Source organism: Meles meles, chromosome 5, assembly GCF_922984935.1.
Source record: "Meles meles chromosome 5, mMelMel3.1 paternal haplotype, whole genome shotgun sequence".
NCBI lineage: Eukaryota > Metazoa > Chordata > Mammalia > Carnivora > Mustelidae > Meles > Meles meles.
This window is the reverse complement of record NC_060070.1, coordinates 53,304,377-53,328,879: the sequence shown is the minus strand read 5'-3', so window position 1 is coordinate 53,328,879 and position 24,503 is coordinate 53,304,377.

The following is a 24,503-nucleotide window of genomic DNA, read 5'->3' as shown; positions in this document are numbered from 1 at the left end:
GCTGAATAATACTTCTTTGTATATATCTCACATTTTCTTTATCCATTCATCTGTTGTGGACATTTATGTTGTCTCCATAATTTGACTATTGTGAATAACGTTGAAATGAACATAACAATACAGATATGTCTTTGAGAAAATGGTTTAATTTCCTTCGGTGTGTACACCCAGAAGTGGGATTGTTGGATCATATGGTAGTTCTGTTTTTAATTTCTTAAGGAATGTCCTTACAGATTTTTTGTAGAGGCTGTACCAGTTTACATTCCCATCAACAGTTTATAAGGGTTCCCCTTTTCTCACATCCTTATGAGCATTGTTATTGCTTTTTGATAATAGTCATTCCAACAGACATGAGATGATATTTATTTTTTATTTTTTTTAAAGATTTTATTTATCCATTTGAAAGACAGAGACCACAAGTAGGCAGAGAGGCAGGCAGAGAGAGAGAGAGGCAGAAGCAGACTCCCCACCAAGCAGAGAGCCTGACATGGGGCTCGATCCCAGGACCCTGCAATCATGACCCGAGCTGAAGGCAGAGGCTTAACCCACTGAGCCACCTAGGTGCCCCGTGAGATGATATTTCATTGTGGTTTTGATTTATATATTTTTTAAAGATTTTATTTATTTGAGAGAGAGAGAGCATATGTGAGAGAGCACAAGCAGGGAGAGTGGCAGAGAGAGAGAGGGAGAAACAGAGTCCCCATTGAGCACGGAGCCTGACACAGGGCTCGATCCTAGGACCCTGAGATCATGACTTGAGCGGAAGGAAGACACTTAACAGACTGAGCCACCCAGGTGTCCTTGATTTATATATTTCTGATGGTTAATGGTCTTGAGCATCTTTTCATGTACTTTTTGTCCATTTGTATGTTTTTGGAAAAGTTTCCATTCAGCAGGTTATTTGCCCACTTTGTAATTGGGCTACTTTTTACTTATTTACTTATTTATTTATTTATTTTACACATTTTGGATATTATCCCCTTATTGAATATGCAGTATGCAAGTATCTTTTCCCATTTTGTATATTGTATTTTCGTTTTACAAATAGTTTCCTTTGCTGTGCAGGAGCTTTTAGTTTGATATAGTCTCACTGATTTATTTTTGCTTTTCTTGTCACTGTTATTGGTGTCAAATATTAAAAAATCATTCCCAAGGCCCACTCAAGGAGCTTACCCTCTATGTTTTCTTCTAGGAGTTTTATGGTTTCAAGTCTTACATTCAAATCCTTCATTTGTTTTGAGTTAGTGTATGGTGTAAGATAGTGGTCCAGTTTCATTCTCTTGAATGTGGCTGTCCAGTTTGCCCAACAGCATTTATTGAAGAGACTGTCCTTTCTATATGGTATATTTTTTTGTCTCCTTTGTTGAAATTTAATTGACCATATATGTGTGGGTTTATTTTTGGGCTCTCTATTTTATTCTGTTGCTGTATGTGTCTGACTTTATGCCAATACCATACTGTTTTGATGACTATAATTTTGTTATATAGTTTGAAACCAAGATGTGTGATGTCTCCGTATTTGTTCTTTCTCAAGTTTGCTTTGACTGTTTGGGGTCTTTTGTGTTCCCGTAAAATTTTTGGATTTTTAAACATTTCTGTGGAAAAAATTGCCATTGGAGTTTTGATAGGGATTGCACTGAATCTGTAGTTTGCTTTGGGTAGTATTTTAATAATACCAGTTCTTCCAATCCATGAATGTGGAATATCATTCCACTTATCTGGATCTTCTTCAACTTTTTTTTTTTTTAAAGATTTTATTTATTTGACAGAGAGAAATCACAACTAGGCAGAGAGGCAGGCAGAGAGAGAGGAGGAAGCAGGCTCCCTGCAGAGCAGAAAGCCCCATGTGGGGCTCGATCCCAGGACCCTGGGATCATGACCTGAGCTGAAGGCAGAGGCTTTAACCCACTGAGGCCACCCAGGCGCCCCATTCTTCAACTTTTTTAATTAATGTTTTGTAGTTTTCAGTGGCAGATCTTTCATTTTCTTGATTCAGTTTACTCCTAACTATTTTGTTGTTTTTGATACCATTGTAAATGAGATTATTTTCTTAATTTCTCTTTGTATAGAAACTCAGATTTTATATACTGATTTTGTATGCTGAAACTTCACTGAATTTGTTTACCGGTTCTAAGAGATTTTTTGCGGGGTCTTTAGATTTTCTGTAAATAATATATCATCTACAAAGAGGGATGGTTTCACTTCTTTCCAATTTGGATGCCTTCCCTCCCACCCCCATTTGCTCTCTCTAGGATTTCTTGTACTATGTTGAAGAAAAGTGGCAAGAGTGTACAATCTTGTCTCGTTCCTGATTCGAGAGGGAAAGCTTTCAGCTTTTTTTTTTTTTAAGATTTTATTTCTTTATTTGACAGACAGAGAGAGAGTACAAGCAGGCAGAGAGGGAGGCGGGGGGGTGGGGGAAGCAGGCTGCCCACTGAGCAGAGAGCCCATTGTGGGGCTTGATCCCAGGGCCCTGAGATCATGACCTGAGCCGAAGGCAGAGACTTTAACCCACTGACCCAACCAGGCGCCCCAGCTTTCAGCTTTTTATCATTAAATATGATGTTAGGGGTGCCTGGGTGGCTCAGTGGGTTAAGCCTCTGCCTTCAGCTCAGGTCATGATCTCGGGGTCCTGGGATCGAGCCCCGCATCGGGCTCTCTGCTCAGCGGGGAGCCTGCTTCCTCCTCTCTCTCTGCCTGCCTCTCTGCCTACTTGTGATCTCTGTCTGTCTAATAAATAAATACAATCTTTTAAAAAAATAAAAGATGATGTTAGCTGTCAGCTTCTTATTATGGTGAGGTACAGTTCTTCTATATCTAATTTGTGAGAGATCTATCATGAAAGAATGTTGAATTTTGTCAAATAATTTTTCTGCATCTATTAAGCTGATCATTTGATTTTTCTTCTTCATTTGTTGATGCGATGTATCACATTTATGGATTTGCATATGTTGAACCATCCTTCAATCCCAGGAATATATCCCACTTGATCGTGATATATGATTCTTTTAATGTGCTATTGAATTCAGCTTGCTAATATTTTGTTAAGTATTTTCATATCCAAGCCTATTGAGATTATTGGCCTGTACTTTTCTTTTCTTGGTGTGCCCTTGTCTGGCTTTGGTATCAGGATAATGGTTACCTTATAAATGAATTTGGAAGTGTTCAGTCCTCTTCTATTTTTTGGAAAAGTTTAAGAAAGATTGTTACTAATTCCTTTTTAAATGTTTGGTAGAATTTGCCAGTAATACAATCTAGTCCTGGACTTTACTGGGAGATTTTTGATTACTGACTCAATATCCCCAGTGATAACTGCTGTTCAGATTTTCTGTCTCCTTATGATCAGTCTTGGTAGTTTATATGACTCTAGGAATTTCTGTTTCTTCTAGGTTATCTAATTTGTTGGCATATAATTGTTCATGGTAGTGTCTTATAATTCTTAGTATTTCTATATTATCAGTCGTAATATCTCTTTAATTTCTGATTTTATCTATTTGAGTCTTCTCTCTGTTTTCTTAGTCTAGCTAAAGGTTTAACTAATTTTCTTAGTTGTCTGATGTGTAGGAGTCGCTCAGCTAGTTTCCGGATTTCTCTCAGAGGGAATTGTTTCGTATGTTGCTGTATATTTTTGGTGTCCATGGGAGGATGGGAACGCAGGAATGTCCCTTGTTACCTTATTGGTCCCTGTATTGGTGTTTTTATGCTTTTAAAAGGGAGAAAAAGTAATAATGTCCCAGAAACATTACACATCTTGATTCATTTAATTCTTCCAATAACTGAAATATAGGTGTTGTTAATTTCACTGTACAGATGAAGAAATTGAGGCTTAAGTTGATTAAATAATTTGTTCACATCCAAGCAAATTGCCAATGACAAAACAGGGATTCACCTCAGAGAAGAGTTTGAGATTCAGGTAAGATTCAAGAATACAGGTTCCATTAAAGTAGTCTTCAAAAGACATAAGCAAGTTATGTTTAAGTTGTATCTATAGGTTTATCCTATTGAGTTGCGGTCTTTGTAAACAGATGTCTTCATTTATGTAGACAAGTTTGAGATAAGTATCAACTGGACTTATAGCCAAAAGCAGCCTGCCTGAAAATAAGATCCCATGACAGGGGATGAGTGTCACTGAGAGTTGGAATGAAATCAGCCTCAGGTAGTTTCCTGGGATTGGCTAGCACGTTTCTGAGGGATAGAGGGACATCAGGGGAGTTGGCCAAAGTGATAATGGCTGTTGATTATTCCTTCAGTGGTTTCTCATTCTTTTCAAAGTAAATGTGTGTTGAGCTGTGTAAACTACATTCATAATACATGTGTGTTAGGGGGTGCTATCTGAAAGACCAGCTTCAACATTCATCTCATGATTGCTCATAAACAAAATTGCATTTGAGTAGGATGGGCATACTTCCCAGTATTCCTAGGATGGTTCTGGTTTATGCCTATTGCCCCAGTGTATTTATAGATAGCATTGACTTCACTTCTCAAAACTGCCCTAGTTCAGGTGATAAATGATTGTCTCATATATCTACTGTATATATAATGGTTCCTGCCTCTCTTCCTAGTTATCACTTATTTTGGTTCCATAATCATGATAAGCCCCTTCCTCTCTGTGTATGTGCAAACTATAATTTTTTGCTTTCAAATTGTGTATTACCCATTTAAACTCATTTTTATTGTTCAGCCAATATTTTTTCTCTTTGTGAACATTTTTTGGACAACTTGAGTTAGGATGGAATACACCATAACTGTTCCCACTAAAATTAATGGAAATATATTTTTTATTTAATGATATTTCACTTGGCAGTAGGGTTTTCAGGAATGAATCAAGTCTCTTAAGTGAAGGATAGCTTTATTCCTGGAACTTTGGCATATTGTGGGCACTCAAAAAATAAATGTTAAATGAATGCTAAACAAATGAATAAATGATTCCAAAGACCCATATGCATCTTTGCAGTAAGATTTTTGTGGTTGTTGCTGTGTTTTGTATTTACCAAGTTCTCATATAGAAAGGCATGTTTAAACTTACCCATTATGCTTATTGCTTTTAATTTCTGATGATACTTAATCATCATATCACACTGTAGCAGGTATTGCTTCTCTTGACTAATATCTTTTTCTCCTATATTTCTGTACATGTGGGTGAATTACACTTATTTGTAGGTTAGGTATGCCCGCATAACTTCCTTTAGGAAATAAAATGTGGATATGTTATCAGAATAGTGAGGAAGCATGTACTGATTGTGTTCTTTCTTTTAATATATAATGAGAATGAACCTTAGGAAATGGGACACTCGCCAAGGAATGAATCTGTAAGTCACCATGAAGTGTTGATACCGTGCTTTGCACAGTCCCAGGCACAAATTTGGTATTCAATAGTTACTTGTTGATTATCAGATACAGTTGCTCAATAATCATTTCTTATTTTGTTCAGGCCATTCAGGTGAAGAAACTGAGAGTGAGAGAAGTTAAGGAGCTGGCCCAAGTCACTCAGATCGTTGGTGCTTGGACTGGAACTAGCACTCAGTGTTAGGCTCCTTAGTTAAAAGTCAATTATGAACTTGTGACTGCTGAACATTCTGTATTATAAAAAGGTGGGGGATTTCTTCCTTTCTCTGGTGTTAACGGAGAAAAGACTTAAATAATTATTTCACAAAATAATGAATATAATGTATGATAATAAATGAATAATGAATGAATTCAAAATAATGAATATAATGTAATATAATGTATTGTTGGAACACACCCCGGATCCTCACCAATGTGACTGGGGTCGTGTTGGATCCTGTGAGAAAACTCCAGGAGATGGAGGGCAAGTCTTCCTGGGCCAACGCCCGGAATAAACATGGGAGGATCCCCGGAGTGCTTTCATGCCCTTCTTTAGATGAATCTGCTAAGTGTGGAGAATCCTTAACTTGCTCTTGCATTTGAAGCTAAAGATAATCATTGTTGTTCACTTGTCACACTTTATTGCCAGCATAGAGCCCCCATCCTGCACGTAGCTCACGTGCTGCATACAGCTTACAGCTCACATGCAGGTCATGTCCTGCACATAAATCTACATCCTGTTTGTAACTGGATCTTGTGTAAAGTATAAAAGCAGTGATTGTGAGACATAAAGTAGTCTACTGATCCTCAGTCGGTAGTCCCCCCATCATTTTGGCTCCAGTCACCAGGATCCCCACTCGTGAAGGTGACAGTGTGTGAACAGACATATTGTATAATATACTCTGTGTTTAAGTCAATCTTCACTTGCAAAAGTAGTGCAAGACATAATTAACTATAGAATATTTTAGAGTCTATTTGGTGAGAGAATACATCAAAATAATAGTAGAGAAGAGACTAGAGTTTTCAAGGTTGGGAAAAACCATAAGCAAATGGTAGTTTGAGTATGCATTAGTCATGGTTGGAAGTCATAGGTTAACTAAGGAGAAAAGTGAGGTATGGCTACTCTAGTTTGTCTGGTTCTATGTGTTTACAAGGAAGAAGATCAAACTGTTGACAATTGGGAGTACTTACCAGCCAGAACAAAACCTCACAGAATTCCCTTTCTTTACATAGAAGGACTTTGATAGGCAAGAATGGACTCATGTTAGATCTAATTAATAGACCCAGGGATGGTGACATCACAGATAAGGTTGTAGTATTGTATGGAGGAGTAAGTAAGAATGGAGAGATCCACTGTGGTGTCCTACATGGGGCCTTCAAAGCCAGCTGGAGTACATGACACCCCCATAGAGCTTCATTCCCTTCTCACCTGTGCTCATCTTCCCACTTGTACATGGGGCTGAATTTATTCAGCGATGTTATGTTGTCTCTCTTTTAACCTTAATCTGTGCATCTGCTTAAATGTTACTTCTATCACTTATAGTTCTGACTCTCAAAATCCATGTTCACTCTAGAAGTGAAAAAAAAATCTGTGATTAGTAGAAATAAAATTATAAAATAATGGAAATTTTTCTGAATATGCATGTAATACATGAACATGGAAACATTTTAAATACTGGGAAAAAGTGGCATTGGGGACTATTCCATTCTTACACTCCCCAGGTGTCTTAAGCTTTTAGTCACTAAATGAGTAAAATCCTGGGCTACAGAGCCTTTCTGTCTGGGATGAAATCTCATCTCTACCTGCTAATTGTGTGACAAGACAAATTACTTAACATCTGTATGTTTTCTCATCTGCAAAGGTGATAATAGTAGTTTCTACCTGGGTTGTGAGAATTAGGGAGATGGTGCATATGAAGCACTAAGAACAGTGCCTGATACTTACTAAAAGATCAGTGAAGTTCATTATCATTAATAAGTTAGCTTTATCAGTGACAGAAAGGAGCAGGCATAGCAATATAGTTGCTTAGAATACTGAATTAGCCAAAGCTACGTCACAAGGAGGATGAGCTCCACAGTCTACCAGCACTAGAACCTCCTTCGATGTAGGCATTGTCACCAGGTGAAACACAGGTGAGAGTGGATCGATAAACATTCCATGTGTTTTCACTGACCGCTACCACATCAGTGGATGACTCAGTAGGTCAGCAGGCCAAGTAAGTATCTGAACTCAGATTGTCAACAAAATCAATTTTTATTTATCACCTCAGATCATCCCCTTGAAAAATGATCATTTGTTATCTACTCAAACCCTTGCCAAAGTCCTAGTCAGATTTCTCCCAAGATGGACCTAGGTAGCAACCCCAATCTTAATTATAATGCATATCATTGCATGTGGCTTTTCTCACTACGGAAGTACTAGCATGAAGAAGGGCTTCATTTTAAAACTGTCAGAAGAGCCACCCTTGCCTGTCAGTCCATGTACATCCCCTGCACCATTTGTTTGTGGTCCAACAACTATGAAGTCTGACATCGTTTCCTTCTTTATTTTGTATTGCTTACAATTCCTTTATTGTTGAAAATTTAGGGTTTCTGCTTTTAGATGCTATACACGACACTGACCCTAAATTCCTTGACACAACACTTTCAGTCCCTCCTGAAAATATATTTCCTTCTTCCAATACAGTGGCTTCATACCGCAATTCAATATTCCAACTGTATGTGAGAGAGTTGGATTTGACTAGAGTTGTGGTTGAGGCTAGGTGATGTTAGCAGGGAAAGGATTTATGCAAAGAATGATCAAAATGACTGACACAAGCATCAGATCAAGGAACCGATGAATGTTACGACTGGGAGCCCCTCAGTAGGGATAGTGAGTGGGAGGATATAATCAGAAGGCATGGCCTTTAAGGGAACAGCAAGTCTTTAGGGGGAAGAGGGCACAGTGGTTTGTGTGTGACAGTGTGGAATAAAAAGGACACTTAGCCCAGCTCAAAACTGAGATGTATAAGGGATAGAGAGATCAACTCAATTTCCACTTGAATGGATTTAAGGGAACAATGTCACAGGAGAGAGAGCCAGATTCCTATTAGAGCAAAAGAGTAAAAAGGAAATGTCTACAGAAGTGGTTGAGAATAAGGGGGCTTTTACTGATGAGTGAGCTTGAGTCCCCAAATGAGTTATGAAAGGATTTCAGGGAATTTTTCATAAAAGAAGGTAGAGCCAGATAGAGATTAGAATCTGCTGAAGTTGACGGGGCACTTGAGTGGCTCAGTGTTAAAGCCTCTGCCTTCAGCTCAGGTCATGATCCCAGGGTCCTGGGATCCAGCCCCGCATCAGGCTCTCTGCTCAGTGGGGAGCCTGCTTCCTCCTCTCTCTCTGCCTACCTCTCTGCCTGCTTGTGATCTCTGTCTGCCAAGTAAATAAATAAAAAATCTTTAAAAAAATATTAAAAAAAAAAAAGAATCTGCTGAAGGTGAAAGATGTCCAGCATTTCTTGGGACTGAAAATAAGAATGAAAACTGTAGAGGTTCACCGTGGACTGGGAGGGGGAAGCAGGTATGTAGGGAGCAGCGGGCGTGTCTTGCTATGGACCGGCAGCTCCCTTCTTCATTTCTGGCATGAAGCTCTTGATAGCAGAGAAAAAATACAAATATGTGCATTGGAATAATTGTCGCTTTGATAGGTAAAAATGTTTTTCAGTCATATGTGTATTTATAAAATCAAGATCAAATGTACATAGTTGCCTATTTGCTTTTGTAACTTCCACTTTATATCATACATATGCCATTAATTATTCTTCTCTCCTATGGTTTTTTAAATAGCCGTATATGTAATTTATTTAATAATATCCTTATTGTTGGAGAATTAAGTTGTTTCCATAAATATAGAATATATAAATTTTACCCAAGCAATATGTCACTGAAAATACATTTAGAAATGGAGTTATGAACACTGGGGAGGGTGCCAGTATTTACTGTCAAATTTAAATAAGTATGTTAGATTTAAGGCTCTTTAGAGGCAAAAAATTGAAATGAGATCTATAGAAGTCAAACTCAGAATTGTTAGAGGTTAGTCAGTTCCCTAACTTTTTTTATGGAACCAAATTTACCTTTAGATCCAAGGATGTTCATTCTAGAGAAAATGAATTTCAAATTTTGCAAAGATAAGTCAGGGTCATAGTTAGAGGAGATGCTGTGAATCAGCAACATTCGGAGTTTAGAGATCCTGACCACATAAGTTCTGTGTGAGTCTGTGGAATGCACAGAAATTATATATGAAGGATGCTGTTGCCTTAGATTCCCCCATCTTATCTCTGGGGGTCACAGGGTTTTACTGTGAGTCAGGTCATTGTGCCTAGAAAGGAATACAAAACTGATGGTTTTTGAAAAGTTAAGTCTTCAGGATACTGAAATACAATATAATGCTTGGGGGTAAAATCAGTAATATATATGTCATTAATCTTTTATGAAAAGTCTGTCTTCAAGCCTCAACTCCCTGATCTTTATCTAGGCTGTTTTTATGGTCAGGATTATTTATCGGTGCCTCAATATCATTGGATTTGGTGGGATTTAGAGAACAACAATTTTCTCTCTCTCTTTTTTTTAAAAAGACATTTATTTTAGAGAGAAAGAAAGGAGAGAAAGAGAGAGAACAAGGGGAGGGACAGAGGGAGAGGGAAAGATTCTTAAGCAGACTCCACAGGGAGTGCAGACCCCAATGAGGGGCTCAGTCTCACAACCCCAAAATCATAAGCTGAGCTGCAATCAAGAGTCAGGAGGATGCTTAACACACTGAGCCACCCAGGAGCGCTATGAACATTCATTTTCTCAATTGGGTCTGGGTGAGATTTGAACATTCTACCTGTGGGGGTTTAATTATGGAGAGTGCAAGAAATATTTCACCTTCATATGTTACCAATAAGCCATTGATTATCAACTAGGGACGATTTTGTCCCTCTTCTCTCCAAGGAACATTTGGCAATGTCTGGAGACATTTTTAATTGTCACAACTTGGGGAGGGTGCTACTGACATCTACCAAGTGGAGGACAGGGAGGCTGAGGAACATCCGACAGTACACAGGACAGTCCCCACAGAGAGTTCTCCAGCACCGAATGTCAATAATGGTGATGTCGAGAAACCATGGTATCAGCAGTCTTCTGTAACAGCTAGTGGTTTAGCAGGTTCTAATGTCATTTTATTTTATGACGTATTTTAGATAATCTTAAATATTCTCAATAGCTGTTGGGATGTCTCAGTCTTCCTCAAGGACTTTTTGTACATTAGTGAATATATATTGTGCTTATATGTAATGGTTTCCTTACTCTCTGTCTTAACTGATATGTGAAAGGTGAGGGGTGAGTTTGCTTCTACTGAACATCCCATTTATACAACGTATTTTCCTGCTTACCTAATTGTTCTACAGGTTGAGAGAAGAAGGTTGTTCTTCCCCTGTAATTTCCAAAACATAGACTTTTATTTTCTTTCTTGAAACAGCAACCATGTCTACTAGCAGAGGCTTCTGAGTGACTCAAATAACAGCAGTCAGATTCGCAGCAGGAAGCAAATGCTTTACTTGGAGAAGTCTTTCCTAATGAGTTTTTCTACAACCCTGACAGGGCAGAAAACAGTTACAGTAGCAGAAACATCTTGCTCCTGGCTGGTGGGGGAGGAGGAGAGCCATAAATTTAATACTATTTCTCAATCTCGACTTTTTCTTCCTTCTGTTTTCTTTCTGCCTCCCATCTCTCCCAGCATGTATGCCTAGTTTGGCTAGAAATTAACAAGTTTTGGTTAGAAACTGTCAGGATAAAATTCAGCCTGTATGGACAAAGATTTTCAATATCTGGTCTCCATTTATCTCCCTTACTTCTCATCTGTACTGGGCTTAAAGCACAATCCTTAAAACAGTGATTTCCTGAGTGGGCATTAAAATAAAAATTTTATTTTAAAAATAAAAATTCCAACATGGGTGGGGAGGGAGTGGGGTTTCGCCACACCACCAAGTAATTCTCAGACATCAGCTGGCTGTCCTGCAATTCAGCTTGGTCTGTACACTCTTTCCAGAGATAGCATCAGATTCCACAGGTTAAAAGTTTACCCTGCAAGCCTCCTTTCCACTTTCAAACGCCAATCCCAAGCCCAGGTTGTTACCTGTACTTATGACAGACTAGCTTTAAATTGGGGGTTCTCATGACCTCTTTCCTGAGTTTGATTAATTTACCAAGGAAGCTCACAGAACTTAGGAGACCCATTTATTCACTAGATTACCTGTTTATTACAAAGGATATTAAAGGACATGAATCAACAGTCAGATGATTAGATACATAGGATGAGGTCCTGAGCAAAGGACCTTCTGTCCTTGTGGAGTTTGAAGCCCAGAATGGTGGCACGTGGAAGTATTCTGGTTCCACCACCTGAAAGCTCTCTGAACCTTATCCTTTAAGTTTTTATGGAGGCTTTATTACATAGGTAGGCTTGTTAAATCATTGGCCATTGTTGATTGTTTCAACCTCTAGTTCCTCTCTCCTCCCCAGAAGTCAGGGGGTGGGACTGAAAGTTCCAACTGCTCCATTCAAGGTTGGTTCCTTTGGAAACCAGCCCTCATCCTTAGGTGCTTTCCAAAGTCACTTCAATAATGTAAACGCAGTTGTGGTGGAGAGGGCCTTGCTGTGAATAACAAGACATTCATTTCATCTTTATGGCTCTGAAGCAATTTCTGGAAATGAGGATAAGAGACCAAATATATTATAACAAAAGAGGTACCCACTGCTCTTATTGCTCAGGAAATTCCAAGGGTTTTGGGAGCTGTGAGCCAGGAACTGTGGGCGAAGACTAAATATATATGAGAAATGATTTGGTCATCTGCAATGACCAAATATATATTTCCCTATAAATCACAATATTGCACAGATGTGCATTAATGTAAAGATTTCTGGGACCACTTTGCAGATATTCTGACAGCGATAGACCCTCAGGATCATATCCTTAAGAAAACCCCTGGGTAATTCTGATACAACTCCACTGGAATTTATAATCCATTGCTCAAATATTTCAGACCTTTCTGTAAATCCTCTCCTTAGCTCATGCTCCTTCCTTTGCCTAGACCATGCTTTAAAAACCTCCTTTGTGGGGCACCTGGGTGGCTCAGTGGGTTAAGCCACTGCCTTCGGCTTGGGTCATGATCTCAGGGTCCTGGGATCGAGTCCCGTGTTGGGCTCTCTGCTCAGCGGGGAGCCTGCTTCCCTCTCTCTCTCTCTCTCTGCCTGCCTCTCCATCTACTTGGGATCTCTCTCTGTCAAATAAATAAATAAAATCTTAAAAAAAAAAAAAATCTCCTTTGTGGTGTCTTTCCTGTACTTCCCAGGCCTTCTTACCCATGCCCCTTTCTGTGTCCCCATAGCAACTTGCACTTCTGTTATTAAAGCAGATATAATGATGCATAGCCGTTCAGTGAGCTACGTTCATTTCCTGGATAGATTGTTGACTCCTTAAGGAATAGATACTTCTTTAAAAAAAAATCAGTTCAAAGAATACAGTTTGCACCAAACTAGGTGTATCAGTCATCTCAAGCATCACACTGAAATCCTGGAGGTCAGAGCTTCTGGCCGGAAAAAAAAAAAAAAATTGCAAATAAGAATTGAAAAACTACCCTAAAGGAAACTTAGTCATTTAGAAATCACTTTTATTTATTTATTTATTTTAAACAAGGAGCTTTATTTATTTTTTAAGATTTTATTTATTTATTTGACAGACAGAGATCACAAGTAGGCAGAGAGGCAGACAGAAAGAGAGGGGAAAGCAGGCTCCCTGCTGAGCAGAGAGCCCGAAGACGTGTGGCTTGATCCCAGGACCCTGGGATCATGACCTGAGATGAAGGCAGAGGCTTTAACCCACTGAGCCACCAAGGCGCCCTAGAAATCACTTTTTAATTCCTTTCCCAAAAATGGAAGTCACCATTAGCGCTAAGATTAATGGAAAAATTTAAATACATAAGGAAATACATGAAGCAAAAATAATAATATATGTAATAAAGAATAAATAATGAAATAGGTATATAAAATGAAACCAGTTGACACACACATGCTTGCATGCATATGATTGGAAAGAAAGATGCTAAATATATCACAATTTTATAATGATATTTGATAATGTTAACTTGTTTCTCAGTATCCACAAAATGAAGGCAGTGCCAGTGACCTACCTGCTCCATGTTACAAATCTAAACTTAAGTCAGCCTGAACTTATGGGAAATACCTATCAAGGAAGCCTAAAATACACCAATTACAGTCTTCCAACTCAGTTTAGCTAACCTACCTTACCCTAAAGTAGGACCTCGTGGCTGTATAAGGATATCCTCGTCCCCTCAGCCAATCATGCTCTGTTTCTGAGTTGCCCTTTCTGATGTTCTGTAAAACTTACTTTTGCCCAAAATATGCTGGGAGGAATGCTCCTGTGTTTGCAAGGCACTGTACACCCCCCCCCCACCAATTCTCAGATTGTTTTTCCTTGAATAAAGGACGTCAAACTCATTACTAAGTTGTTTTAGTTTTGTCATTTGACAGGTCAACTAAATTTAAGATACACTCTTTATATTGGAAGGACAATATAAATTGGAAATAAAAGGCTTACTTACCCTGTTGAAATGGAGGGAAGATGTTTCCCTCTCCTCCCTTTTCTTAGAACATTTACCTTAGAAAACCTGTGATTCTAAGTACTTTCTCATCTCTTTGAGATGTATGTAAAGTTTTTAAAGATTAGAAAGGCCTTTTGTCAGCTTTAGGACCAGAAATGCCTTTCTCAAGAATGTGGAGCCATCTCTTTGAAATGCAAGCATCAAAGGAGAGCACCCCTATCTTCCAGTTTCCTTGGGAAGGTAGGAGCCTAATTTCCAAGACATGAAACTACATTATGTCATAAAGAGTCTGTTTTCCAACTTGGGTCACTCCACTTAGCAGGTAATGTTAAGATTAACTATGTGGGACAAATGGAGTTGTCAAGTCTTCCTACTTGAGGACTAGTTATCGTATTTGAAGACTGGCTTTATTTTTTCAGCTATGTAAAAGGGTGAGATTTCTTTCTGTCCTTGCAGCCTGTGATGTGTATTATGTCTGCATTTGCTTCTTACTCAATAATAAAACTGCTTCTCATTCTCTGTTACCTTCCTGAAGAGGATTTCAGGGTTGGGAGATTTTGTTTTTAATTATATTTCCCCAGTTTATTTATTTGTTTAATTTGCATATATTCTACAATGAACTGTTTATTTAAATGTGAAGTAGAAATTTCCTTAGAATATTTTTGCTCTTTGCCAGGACAGCAAACTTCCTAACCCCCATTTTTACTAAAAGATATCAACAGAAAGGAAGTATAGTGGGCCAGGAAGGAAAGGATAGTGGGAGAGGGATGAATAGATGGATATCAAACATTTATTTAGTGCATTTTGTTGAGTGCCAAGTATGTGTATTGTAATGTGTGGAAATGTGAGAACGATGGTAAAAAGTCATGGTTCCCACTCGAAAGAATGGCTTAGTCTAATTGAAGACATGGACTTATTTTCTAGTCATACAAGAAACTAAGGAAGGTGGTAAAGACAGACTCATTTACCATGGGCTGAGGAAGTGAGTGTTTATCATTAAGCTCTAAATTCAAATGTCCCGAATTTTAAGAGAAAGGACATGATTTGTTGACTGACAATTCTAAAACCAAGACAAAGACAGTCTTCTCCAATGGTGACAATGAATGGTTGAAAAAAGAATATTTTTCTTGTATAACTAGATTATATTATTTTTTTCTTTTCAATGTTCCACAATTCATTGTTTATGCATCACACCCAGTGCTCCATGCAATACATGCCCTCCATAATACCCACCACCAGGCTCACCACCCCCCCAAAACCCTCAGTTTGTTTCTCAGAGTCCACAGTCTCTCATGGTTTATCTCCCACTCCGATTTCCTCCAACTCACTTTTCCTCTCCATCTCCCCATGTCCTCTGTGTTATTCCTCATGCTCCATAAGTAAGCGAAACCATACGATAACTGACTATTATTTTAAAACCAGTTGTGAATGGCTAAGTTCCATATACATAGGAACAAGATATCAAGTGCCAAGCTACACTCTTACTAAGAATTCTCTATCCTAACTCAAAATGGCTCATAGATCTAAATGTAAAGCATAAAACTCCAATGTTTTAAGAAAAAATGTAGGAAAAAAATCTTTGTGGCCTGAGGTCAGGCCAAAAGTTCTTAGACATGACAATAGCAAAACTACCTATATATTTAAAAAATAACAATAATAAATTGGATTTTTGGCCTATGCAGGCCTGCAAAAAACCAAGAATGAATATGCAAGCTACAGTTTAGTAGAAAATGCTTGCAGGTCACATATCTGAGAAAGGACTTGTGTTAAGAATATGTAATGAGCTTTCAAAGGCAACAGAAAGAAAGCAAATAATCCAATTTGAAAATAGACCAAATTTTTGCCTTTAAGTTGACTTTGTCTGATAATAGTAGAACCACACCATCTCTTTTTTTTTTTTAAGTGGCATCTGCTTGGCATATTTTTTTTCATTTGTTTATTTTTTGGTTCCTTTCTTCTTATATTTAATATGTTTAATGTAAGCAACATACAGTTGGGTTTAAACAATATTTTCCTTTTAATATTTTATTGTATTCCTATTTAATGACTTATTTAATCTTTAAATTGAAAGATATAATAAATTGTCTTGTTATTTTTTTCTTGTTCCATGTTGTTTTTTCTCCTCTTACTGATGTTCTCTAAGATTAGTTAAGATTTTTAAAAACATTACTATATTTCTTCCTCTCACATTATAATTTGTTAGTGTATATCTTATTTCTTATTTTACTGCTATCCTAGAGCCTATGACACACAATTTATGTCCTTGACTTATTGTAGTTCTTTTTAAGTTGACATTCGACTAATTCTCAGAACATTCAGGTATGTAAGAACTCTTGGGCTGTATTCACTTTATTATTGTCTTAATTTTTTTTAATATATTTTAAACTTCAGAAGAAATTCTTTTTTAAAAAAGATTTTATTTATTTATTTGATAGAGAGCGTGAGTGGGAGTAGGGGGAAGAGGGATAGAAGGAGAAGCAGACTCTCCGCTGAACAGTAAGCCCTAATATGGGGCTGGGATCATGATCTGAGCCAGGACCATGATCCCAGGGTCATGATCTGAGCCAAAGGCAGATGCTCAACCGACTGAGCCATCCTGGTGTTCCCAGAAGACATTCTTTTTATTGCTTTACACAACCAGTACAAAATTAGATTTAGGCATAAATTTAACCTTTATGGTACTTTTCATACCTTTCTATATTACCATGATTTCAAATCTAATAAATTTTCTTCTGTGGAAGAATTTCTGCCTCTATTATTATTTTTAGTGTGATTATCCCAGTGAAATTTTCTCTCAATTTCTGTTTTACTAAACATATGATATTTGCCTACATTTTTTCATTCATAGTTCTTGATTTTCACAGATTACAATAATTTTAACTATATTTTAGAAGGAAATTTTCAATAGTCATGGAATTCTAGGTTAGCAGTTGTTTTCTCTTTAAACTTTAATAAATTTATTCCTCTGTGGCTGACTTCTATCATTTCTGTTAAAAAGAAAGTTGTCAGTATTTTATTTGTTTCTTTATAGGAGCTTTCTTTAAAAGCTTTCAAGGTATTCTTTTTTTCTTTGGTTCTTAGCAGATGTTACTGGTTTAGTTTTCTATGTATTTGTGTTGCATAAATTTTTTTGGAACATCTTAAATCTGTGATTTTGATGTGTTAGATTAGTTTGGGGATATTTTAAGCCCATATGTCTTCTAAAATTGTTATTCTCTCTCTCTCCTTTTTCCTAGCTCTCCAGTAACACATATGTTAGAATGTTCATATATCCCATTCATTCTTACAGTTTACTCTGTATTGTTTTTCCTCTGTGCTGCTGTCCGGATCTTTTTTGTTACCTTTTTTTGTTTTCTTTGAGAGAGAGAGAGGGAGAGCATACAGGAGCAGTGGGGAGGGAGGGACAGATAGAGAGGGAGAGAGAGAATCTCAAGCAGGCTCCACATAGCGAGGAGCAGGATGTGGGACTTGATCTCATGACCTAAGATTATGACCTTAGTCAAAATCAAAAGTTGGATACTTAACCAACTGGGCCACCCAGATGCCCCTTGTTACCTATCTTTTTTAAAAAATTGAGATATAATTGGCATATAACATGATGTTAGTTTCAGCTATATAGCATATGATTCAATATTAGTGTATATTATTAAATGACCAACAAAATAAGTCTAGTTAAAATCTATCATCATACATTGTTGCAAACTTTTTCTCGTGATGAGAAGTTTTAAGATTTATATTCTCAACAACTTTTAAATATATAATACAGTATTTATTAACCATAATCATCATGCTATCCATCCTCAGGACTTATTGTAGAATTGGAAGTTATATCTTTTGACCACCTTCACCCATTTTGCACCATCTCCCACCCCCCTACTCCACCTCCTAGCCTGTTCTCTGTATCCATGAGCTCTTGTTACCTATTTTTTGATTTGCTAATTCTCTCCTGATATTTCTAATCTTCTAGCAACTTAATTCTTAAATTCTGTCAACTTAGTTCTTAAATTCAGGTACAGTATTTTCTTGTGTGTGTTTAAATTACAGGTGTTTTAAAGTGCATGTCTTAGAATTCCAGCATCTTAGTCATTCGTGGGCTTGTTCTTTTGTTTTCACTCATTTGGTCCTGCTGCCCAGCATATTTTACTTCCTTTTGTTTTGTTTTGTTTTCATTGTGGTAAATGTATATAACATAGAGCTTGTCATTTTAAATATTTTAAGTGTCCAGTTCATTAATTATATGTACAATGTTACTCAACCATCACATTATCTATTTTCAAAACACTTTCATCATACATACAGAAATTCAGTACCCATTGAGCAAGAACTCTTCATTCCCTCTACCTCTCATTCCTTGTAGCCTCTAATGTATTTTCTGTGTTTGTGAACTAAACCATAAAATATTTGTCGTTTTATGTCTGGCTTATTTCACTCAGCATAATGTTGTCAGAGTTCATTCATATTGCAGCATGTATCAGAACTTCATTGCTTTTTAGAGCTGAATAATATTTTGTTATATGTATATACCACATTTTATTTATCTATTTTTCTGTTGATGGACACAGGAGTTGGTTCTGATTTTTGGCTATTATGGATAATGCTGCATTGAACATATACGTGTATCTGTTAAGTCTCTGGGAAATACATCTATGATTGGAATTCCTGGGTCATGTGGTAATTCTGTTTCACTTTTCAAGGAACTACCAAACTGTTTTCCAGAGTGGCAACACCATTTTACATTCCTATTAGCAATGTATGAGGGTTCTAATTTCCCTAAATCCATGCTATCACTTGTTATTATCTGTTTTATTATTATTGTTATTGGTACTATTATTTTCATCATCATCATCATCATTATTATAGCTGTCTGAATGGGTGTGCAGTAGTGTCTCATTATAGTTTATATTTTCTTTTCCGTAATAACTAATGATCTTAAGCATCTTTTCCTTTCCTTATTGGCTCTCTGTAGATCTTCTTGGGATATATGTCAATTCAAGTCTTTTGTCTGTTTCTTCATTAGATTATTTTTGTAAGTTATAGGAATTCTAGGTGTTAAACCCACATGCAACTCCAATGCCATAAAGCTTTTCCACAATGTTTTCTTCTAGGAAACTTTGAGTTTCAAGTCTTCAAATCTTTAATACATCTTGAGTTGATTTTTGCGTATGGTTCAAGATAATGGTCCACATTTGCATGTGGGAATCCAGTTTTTCCAGCATAATTTGTTGAAAAGACTATCCCTTCCCAATGTGTATTCTTGATACCCTTGTCAAAGATTAGTTGACCTCGACTGTATATGTGTGAATTTCTGGACTCTCTATTCTGTTATATTAGTCTATTTATCTTTCTTTACATTAGTATTGTGCTGTTTTAATTCCTGTAGTTTTATAATATGTTTCTAAAACAGGCAGTGTGTGACTTCTAGTTTTGTTCCTTTTCCTCAAGATTGTCTTAGCTATTCAGAATTCTTTATGGCTCCGTATCAGTTTTTGTTTTTGTTTTTGTTTTTGAGAGAGAGAGAGCGAGAGCATGAGCAGGAAGAGAGGAGCAGAGGTAAGGGAGAGAGAACCCCAAGCAGGCTTCATGCCCAGTGCGGAGCCTGATGTGGGACTTGATGTCACAACCCTAAGATTATGACCTGAGCTGAAATCAAGAGTTGGATGCTTAACTGACTGAGCTACCCCCGTACCCAGTTCCAAGGCAGTTTTAGATTTTTTTTTTTTTTGTCATCGGGATTTTGTTGGGGATTGCATTGAATCTGTAGAGCACTTTGGGTAGTGTGGCTATTTAAAATATACCTTATTTGTATAACTGCTTTACAACAGTCAACTGAATGATGTTCCTTAATTTGACCAATCCTATGTTACAGCAATTTAGGTTCCTAGTCTTCTGATGTGAAAACAGTGCTGCTGTATCTATCCAAGTTACTTCACAAATATAATTTATATTTTTGATAACATCAAATTACCTTCCACTGAGCTTGTAGCAATTGACTCCTTTCATTAGTCTGTGTCAGTGCCCATCTGGATACCACTTTAACAGTGTGTTGTCATTCCTTTTGACCTTTGTCAAGCTTATGGATAAAGATATTATCTCAGAGCAAGCATACTCCTAATAAACTCTATTTTTTATTATATAATAAAAATAATAACCAAAAAATGTCACAATGACTACTGTGTACTAGGCGCAGGTGTGTTTCTAAGTTCTTTGTAATTCTTAACTCTTAATCCTCAGGCTTACCTTTGAGGTAAGCATTGGTTTATTCTTACTTTATAATGAGAAAATTGAGGCAAAAAGATGAGATAATCTCTCCAAGGTCCTCAGAAGTGAGGGCCCCACTGAAACGGGATATTAGACTTTAGAGTTTGTGTTCTTCATAGGGTGGCAGGAACCCAAATAATAGTTCTAGGTATAATCTCAAGATAAGAACTACTTTCCTTATGGTAAAATAAGGTATTTATAACTGTTTATATTCTTTCTTCCTTTAACAACTGAATGTATTATTAGAAGCCATTAGAACACCCACATTGTATTAATTTGCTGTGGCTGCTGAGACACGTTTCCACAAACTGGTGGCCTGAAACAACAGAAATGTTTTCTCTCATTGTTCTGGAGTCCAAAATATAAATCACAGTGTTGGCAGGGCCACACTCCCTCTGAACGGGAATACATTCCTCGCCATTCCCAGTGTGGATCCTGGCACGTCTTGACTTAGGGCTACATCACTCCACTGCCTGCCTTCACGGTGACAATGCTTCCTCTTCTGTATGTCTTCCCCTCTATGTTCTCTTTCGTTCTCCTTCTGTCTCTCTCTTAAGAGGTTACTTGTGATTGATTTAGGACTCATTTTGATTATCCAGAATCAGCTCCTTCTCTTAAGATCTTCAACTTAATCACATCTTTTGCAGTATAAGGTACTATTCATTTTTTTTTCTGTATAAGGTGATATTCACAGGCCCAGGGATTAGGACATATACAAATCTTTTGAAAAGATGCAAATTTAAATCACTAAGCACATTTTCCATTCACCTCAAATACCTTGAACCTCTTTCTTCTTTCATTCATCCATTTAATTACCCTAAAATGTTCATGAAAGGTCTGCCATGTGGCAAACATTATTCACCGTGCCAAGGAAAGAACAATGAATAGAACAGATAGCAACTCTGTATTCATAGTTCTTACATTTTAGCTGAAGGAGCCAAATATATAAGGAATACATGAGTAAATACGTAGAGTGCCATAAGGTGGTAAATGCTATAGGAAAAAGTAAAGAAGGGAAGAGGCAGAGGACATGCTGTGGGAAAGGGGGGTGGAAATTTTAAGTATGGTAAACCTTTCTGAGAAAGCTGACAAATGGCTTCTCCAAAAGAGACCAGGTTTGAATCCCTAGGACTTGTTTTCTTACATGGCAAAGTCTTTCCTGATGTGATTAAGTTAAGGATCTAGAGCAGGGGAGGTTATACGGGATTATCCTATAAATGTCTTTGCAGGAGAGAGACAGAGATGATATGATATGCACAGAAGAGGGTCCAATGTGACCATGGAGGCAGAGATTTGCATGGCGCAGCCACAAACCCAGCTTCCATGAGAAGCTGGAAGTTGTAAGGAAAGAGTTCTCCCCAAAGCCTTTAAAAGAAGTATGGCCCTGTTGACACCTTGACTTTGGCCGGATGATTTTGGACTTCTGCCGGCCAGAACTTGGAGAGAATGAATTTCTATTGTTTAAAGCCACAAAGGTTGTGGTAATTTGTTACAGTAGCTGCAGGACATGACTACAGGGACATTAGCACACATCCCTAAAGGAGGTGATGGAGCAAACCGGGCACGTGTGTGGGGACTGAGAACTCCTGGCAGAGAGAAACTTCATGTTCATCAGCCTTGAGATGGTAGCATGCCTGCTGCCATGATTGAGGAAACATTAAGGCAGCCATCGAGGCTCGGGAGCAGCGAGCAGGGAAAGGGCAGTGGGAGACGAGATCAGAGAGGTCAGAAGACTCAAGGATTTGGTGGTAATGTTCATTTGAACTCCATTTGAGATGAGAAGTCCCTGAAGGGTTTTGAGCACAGGGATGATAAGGTCTGTTCTTTTCTTTGAATAGCTCTCAATTTCTACCAAAAGAAAACAGGATCACTCTGTCTGTGGTACTGTAATGGACTAGAGGGGGCCACAGGCAGTAGCAGGACCCATTTAAGAGGCTAATACTTATGTGTGGTAGGCAGCTGTTGCTATGAGTTTACAGCTTATAGATGTTGGTTGGAGATCAACACAGCTGAGTGTTACAACACTGGAAGTATGCTTTAAAACTTTTCATCATAGGAGGTTAAGATGTTATGTATGTATTAGTTCAGTTTCATCAAGGGGCAATTAGTTTTCCTAACAGCAAATACCTTATACACAAGAGGGGTGGTAACATTTACTTAAAAGGCAACTACTAGTGTTTCAGCTGTAATTATTTCTGATCAACATTGTGAGGGAGGCTTTGCAAATGGATGTTAGAAGGGAATTTTCATGGGTGAATTTAGTTGCTTCTTAAAAAGCATAATGGGTATGCCTATAAATTAAGTGTGAATTTGGTTGTATGCGACGTGTACAGATTGGTCAACTATTTTAGACTTCCCACTACTGCTTGTGTAGGATACTAGTCAGGGAAGCTTTTTACTTATCTTTCAGAATGCCATTCAAGACATCCTAATGTAGTCATGGGTTAGCCTATTTTGGTTGGTTGTGTCAAATATTACACTGAGTCCTGCTTCTAAAATATTGTTGGGAGAGAAAAACCTTTTATGCAAAAAGTGGTTGCTTAATCTCAGAAAACATGTAGCTGGGTCTTCATCAAGCTGACAGGAACAAGGTATATGAGTGTTTTTGTGTCTACTTTTCAATAAGGATTTAGCTTATAAATGGCAGCAGCAGAATTTAGTATGAGATTTGTTTTCATTGAAAACCAGGCATTGTGATTACTTGGGAGTAGATGTCTTTTATCTTCCTTAGCAGCAGCTTAGGTTCAAGAGAGTATTTTAATGAAGTTTTCACAGCAAAAGTTCACATGCTGAGCATATGCAAATTGCTTTGAACTAGAAGGAGTCCCCTCTCCCAGTTTAAAAATGGAGATTCAGATTTTATTTTCTTTCCCCTTGATACTTAGATATTAATATGTTATCTATTATCTATCAGAGGCACTCTGATTGCCATCCATCTAATGATTTTCCCAAAGCATATTTTTGTGTAAAATTTGAACAAAACATAGATCCCTGCTTACTAAAGAGCATTCTTTATACTTTATAGCATGCAAAATGTTAAAAGCATGGGTAAGTTTTCCTCATTTTATACTTAAGGCAATAATGGTTTAGAGAGAATAAGTCACAAAACCTAAAAACATATTTTATTGGAGGAAGGAGATTCTAAAGAATTTATTCCTTATACTGTAAAATAAAATTAATACAGAATAATGGCTATAATATCCTGAAACAATGATGAAACAAAATAACAATTTCAAAATCCATACATATAGAATCATTTAAAATATTCTCAATTCATAAAATGAATTCTAATCATTCCCCAGTCTTTTTTGCTTTATATATTTGGATTTGAAATACAGAAATGAAGTTGTAGGGGAATGTGAAAATGTGTGTCCCTTGCACTGTATTCTTGGACACACAGAATAATACACATCCTTTGCTCTAGCTGGGGGATCTTTCTAAATCTATGCTTTAATAATTATATTTAATAATTATAATTTACATATTAATAATATTTTAAATTCATAATCCTAGTAATAGACCCGATTTATGGATTATCCACTTTGTTTATAGAAATAATTTAATCCTTAAAATAATCCCGAGACTATATGTTATTTTCCGTAGAAGGGAATTCAGGTTAAGACTAGATAAATTGATTGCCCAGGTCCACATAGCTAGAGAGTGGTAAAGTTAGCACTATAACAAAAATCTTCTCTGAACTGTGTTTCCATGTTCTCTTCATTAAATCATGATGGTTAATTACAGTAATCCTGAGAAGCGGACAGAGAAGCCAGTGTTACTCATAAAGCAACAGAGAAGTTAGTGTTATTCGTAATCTGTATGTGAAGAAAATGAGATCATGCCTTAAATGGCAGAACTAGTTAATAGTAGAACTGTCCTTTAACTAAGACTCCCACTCGCTGAGTGGTGCTCTTTCCTTGGACCCCTCCGTGGCTCAGTTGATGATATATACTTTTGCTTTTCTTACCATTTCAAAGTAGGCACCCTGTAAAATCTTCCCTTTAATTTCCACTCCTGAATACTTATGAATAAAATGACTTCTAAATCTCTGATTAGATAGGGAAATCTCGACAGTTCACTTTCTTACTCATTTTATCTTCTTGAGCTTTGCAAATTTGAGAAAATCCATTAGACAAATACATTGAGCAAAGTCACTTTAATCCACTTTCTTTAAACAGGGATTTTTATTGAACAAAGTAGAGAATTGGCCCTATCAAACTTTTATTTCACTTTATTGTGAATCCTCTGAAAATGCCCCTAATTTCCCTGAGGAAACTGGTTTACA